Source organism: Saimiri boliviensis, chromosome 2 (assembly GCF_048565385.1).
Source record: "Saimiri boliviensis isolate mSaiBol1 chromosome 2, mSaiBol1.pri, whole genome shotgun sequence".
NCBI lineage: Eukaryota > Metazoa > Chordata > Mammalia > Primates > Cebidae > Saimiri > Saimiri boliviensis.
This window is the reverse complement of record NC_133450.1, coordinates 239,295,504-239,300,420: the sequence shown is the minus strand read 5'-3', so window position 1 is coordinate 239,300,420 and position 4,917 is coordinate 239,295,504. Positions and strand designations below refer to the sequence as shown.

Sequence of the window (4,917 nt, the reverse complement as noted above, 5' to 3'; positions counted from 1 at the left end):
ATTCTTCTTTTTTTATGTATTTGAAAGCCAGTGTATATTTTATACTTAGCGCCCATCACCACTTGGACCTGCTACATTTCAAGTGCTTGATGGTCACATGAGGCTGGTGGCTACACAGAGGACCTGGAAGTTCTAGAACCCAGCTCTTTGAATCCTCTTCCACGGGGATCACCAGGACTGTAACGTACAAGACCCACAATGGATGTCCAATTGTTGTCACTGGATTCAGCTGAGTCTCTTGGATGGGTTCCAGCCCATCTGAGAATCTATGAAACACTTCAAGACTTTAATTTTAATTTAGCAATCTGGAACCCAGAATGCATTTCTCCTCAGAAACAACTCTATAAATCACCATAGGTGCCTTGAGCTCTCACACACCAGGCCCTCATAAATGGTCACCATACCCGTTGAACGAAGTATGGCTTGAATTACCCCTAGTGGCCATTCAAAGGTTACTTTCCGTTAATTTTAACTAAGGATTCTGGGGAAAGACTACCCAGAGCAGCAGGACACAGCAGACAGTCCCTGAGCTTCGGTGGGGTGCCTGCCCATGGAACTGTCACCCTTGCTGGCACCAGCTCCAGATGCCCTTGCCGAAGTTCTGGGAAGATGCATTCCTAAGTCAGAGACACCCAGCCCAGGCTGGCCTTCATCAGGCTCTTGCATGTAGCTTCTGGTGTATGCTTCTCATCGTCTCCTAAGGGCACGCCTCAGGCCTTGGAAAAGTAAGCAATGGAGCATTCAGCAGTGATTCCCAGGCTGCGAAATTTCATAGGCCAATCAAAACTTTAAAATAAAAGAACTGGAGGACCTATGTAAGGTGGCCAACTTGTAATTTTTCCAAGTAAACATATTCAGGGAAAAAAAAGAAAAGAAACCTAGCGTCTATGGGTTCTATCATTTTCATAGCAAATCATGTCAGAATGGTATTTTATCACCAATAAAAGGAGGAAAACAATCTCTTTTTTTTAAATGACAACATTGTTTATGGACATTTTATTTATGGACATTAAATACTGTGCTGTAAACCGTTCAGAACTGAAATCTGTATTACCGTAGGCAAGTACAATGGGTAGACAGCACAGTGTTTTGTTAGAGTAAACCATTCTGAGTCTCAGAGAAGCATCACCGCATCAGATAGGTACTCTCAGAGTAAACATACTCATAAGAAGGAAAATGAAATAGATAAAAGCAACCTATTACAAATAAGAATTTCTTGAGACTGACAAGGGTGAGGAAGACTCCCATGTGAGCCTCTACCATGTGCCCAGTTTCTAGTTTAACACCTTGCAGAGAGCAGCTGCTATATAAAAATCTGTTGAAAGAACATCAGAAATCATTTCATTTACAGTAGGATTTACATATTTTCACATAGTCTCTCATTTAAACCTCCTATCAATTTCTTTCTTCATGATCTTTACTTCATTAGCTTCATTTACTTCATATATACTTTAATTTACATAATAAATCTATTATTTAAAAACTTTCAATAGATACAACAATTATGACATTTGATTAGGCTGGATTCTAACTTGCTTGGATGAGATTTATTTTGGAAACACACTTTCCAAGCAAAGAAAAACAATCAGTTTATAAGACACAACAAAAATGAAAAAAAGTGAGACAAATGTCTGCCTTAGAAGTTTGTCAGTAACCTCTTATATACACATATATAGTAACAGAGTGGTTGAGAGTCATCTTATACGATCCTTTAGAAGTGGTCCAATGGTTGAGAACTCTATAGAGATGCAGTCAGACAGAAATCATCATGACTTTCAGTGATCTTTTCTTTCCCGTAACTTTAATATCCTTTAGTTGGGGAGAGAAAGAAGTCCACTTTCATCTGCTGTATCTAAGATTTTACGAATCACCGGAGATTCAACCCCAAGTATGTATTGACAGGAGTGGGGCTCTAGCATATATACAGTAACAGCATGAGGCGAATCTGATTCTTTGCACTTCAGTTTCACAGTCACCCGTCTTGGTGACTGTAAATATCTCCATTTCCATAAAAATGTGACACCATCCTGACTGAGTAGGATCGTCTTGAAGATGATAAGCTCCAGCGGTATTCTCCTTAGCCCGTTCAATATGCTCTTCGTGGTTCCGTGTCCTGACACCCGCGTGTCCTGGGGGTGCTGGTTGGTGGAAATATGAATTCCGCTATGGCAGCCCCATGAAAGCAGTAGGAAGCACCAGGAAACCCTCTGATGAGTTGGTGATCCGTCAGTTTGGATATGTGGGCTGTCCCGACGGTGAGCACTGGCTGAGAGCCAGTAGCAAGGGCCTGGCGGATCGCGGGAGATCTCTGGTCTTTAGCTGATGGCAAATCTTCTTGACTTCTCCTAAAAGGCCCTCGGTATTTCTTCCTGCTGCTCCAGCTGCCTCCGAGTGAGGGGCTTCAATGGCGATCCTGGCAGTGATTGACCAAGTATGTCATTCACCGGAGATGCTCTGAGCCCGTCTGTAGAATGACTGCGCAGGAGTGCTGTCAAAATGACAACTTCACATTCACACGCTGCGGCTTCAGCTTCTGAAGGAACTTCGTGCCGGGGTCCGGGATGACACATGTGCGTCGCAGGCCTGGGTCTGGGCCGGCTCTGTCTCCAGCTGCAGGGTGTGCGGACCGCTTCCCGCCCCCACGGGGTAGCACGGCGTCATCCGGCCTTCGGTACTGTGAGTGGGAACCGCATTCGATTTTTCCTTTTCCTCTGGTTCTTCTTCAAGGAGAAGGTTCTTGGCCAACAAACGCCCAAGGCAGTACCATGAATGTTTATTTTCTGACCCGTTTCTCTCTCTTCGTGGTGCTGGCGAACGTTTTCCGCGCCGCGCCTGTGAGTCAGGCTCCGCTCCGCAGGAACAACCGCGTTGTCTACACAGCGGTTCCGAAAGCTGCCTTGGGTCAGGGCCCCGCGAGCCGTTCCTCCGTCCTCAGCCTCCCGGCCCCGAGGCCGGCGCCCCCTCCGTGTCACCGCGCCGCCCTCCTGCTCCACCTCGAAGGCAGCCTCTGCCCCTCCCCACCGACACGAGGGGACTCTGCACTCGCCGTTTGGAATAGTATGGCTGCATACTATTCCAGGACGTATAGGTGCCACATTTTCTTTAGCCTACCATTGATGGGCATTTAGGTTGATTCCCTGTCTTTTCTATTGTGACTAGCACTGCAATGAACATGATACGTGCATGTGTCTTTATAACAGAATGATTTCTACTCCTTCAGTAATGGGATTGCTGGGTTGAATGGTATTTCTGTCTTTGGGTCTTTGAGGAATCACCACACTGTCTTCTACAATGGCTGAACTAACTTACAACCCCCCAAACAGTGTATATCTGTTCCTTTTTCTCTACAACCTTGCCAGCATCTGCTATTTTTTTGGTTTTTAATAATAGTCATTCTGACTGGTGTTAGATGGTATCTTGTTGTGGTTTTGATTTGCATTTCTCTAATTATCAGTGATGTTGAGCTTTTTAATGTTTTGCCAAGGACCATGAAAACTTTGCCTCCAGAACAAATGCTCTGGGGTTACCATTTGGAAACCCCTATCTCCTAGACCAGGCGTCCCCAAACTTTTTACACAGGGGCCAGTTCACTGTCCCTCAGACTGTTGGGGGGCCGCTGCATACTGTGCTCCTCTCACTGACCACCAATGAAAGAGGTGCCCCTTCCTGAAGCGCGGCAGGGGGCTGGATAAATGGCCTCAGAGGACCGCATGCGGCCAGCGGGCCGTAGTGTGGGGATGCCTGTGACCTAGAAGGTTTCGCTGTAGTTGTATAAGGCAATGGAAGGTTCTAGACAGAAAAGAGAGGGAGGAGCACTGGAACAGCTAGGAATGGAGCCAACAGGAGGAAGGTGGCACCCCTCTAAGGGTTTCAGGTGAGAGGAATCCATACAGCATCAAACGTATCTTTCATTGGCACAAATATCTTATGCTTGTTTCTTGTGGTAGACACTATCTGCACGTCCCTTTTACTTCTTTTGATCCTTCTAGAAACACCACAAGATAAACAGGAGAGATACTATGCATTTTACAGATGAACAGTAACAAGTATGCAATTCCAAGGATCAGTGCTATGGCTTCAACGTTCATGTCTCAAAAATTCCCGTGTTGGAATTTAATACCTAACGTGATGGTATTAAAAGGTGGGACTTTTGGGAAAGTGACTAAGTCCTGAGGCCACACTCTGAGGAATGGATTCATGCTTTTACAAAAAGGTTGGAGAGCCCCGGGGCCTTTCTGCCCTTCCCTCTTTCCTGCTGTGTGAAGACACAGCGTTCAGGCCCTTTCACCCTCCCACAGTGTGAGGGTGCATTAGAGGCACCGTCTTAGAAGCAGAGAGCAGCCCTCCCCAGACACTGAGTCTCTGGGGCCTTGGCCTTGGACTTCCCAGCCTCCAGAATGTAAAAAATCAGTTCCGAATAGCTGGGCGCGGTGGCTCAAGCCTGTAATCCCAGCACTTTGGGAGGCCGAGGCGGGTGGATCACGAGGTCAAGAGATCGAGACCATCCTGGTCAATATGGTGAAACCCCGTCTCTACTAAAAATACAAAAAATTAGCTGGGCATGGTGGCGTGTGCCTGTAATCCGAGCTACTCAGGAGGCTGAGGCAGGAGAATTGCCTGAACCCAGGAGGCGGAGGTTGCGGTGAGCCGAGATCGCGCCATTGCACTCCAGCCTGGGTAACAAGAGCGAAACTCCGTCTCAAAAAAAAAAAAAAAAAAAAAAAAAAAAAAAAAAAAAAATCGGTTCCGAATATTTATGAATCACCCAGTCTCAGGTATTCCATTATAGCAGCACCAACAGGCTAAGATAATCACAAATACATACATTTTATATATATATATATATGTCCACATTTGGATATTTTGGAGACTTTTTACTGTACCCAAGCAATGTGTTTGAAAAATTAGTGCTCTTGG

General features: G+C 45.8%; 1 pseudogene; it reads right to left on the bottom strand.

Annotated features, from left to right (window-relative positions):
- Positions 1 to 1,811: 1,811 nt before the first annotated feature.
- LOC101048904 (endoplasmic reticulum lectin 1 pseudogene) lies at positions 1,812 to 3,622 on the bottom strand (annotated as a pseudogene).
- Positions 3,623 to 4,917: the final 1,295 nt, after the last annotated feature.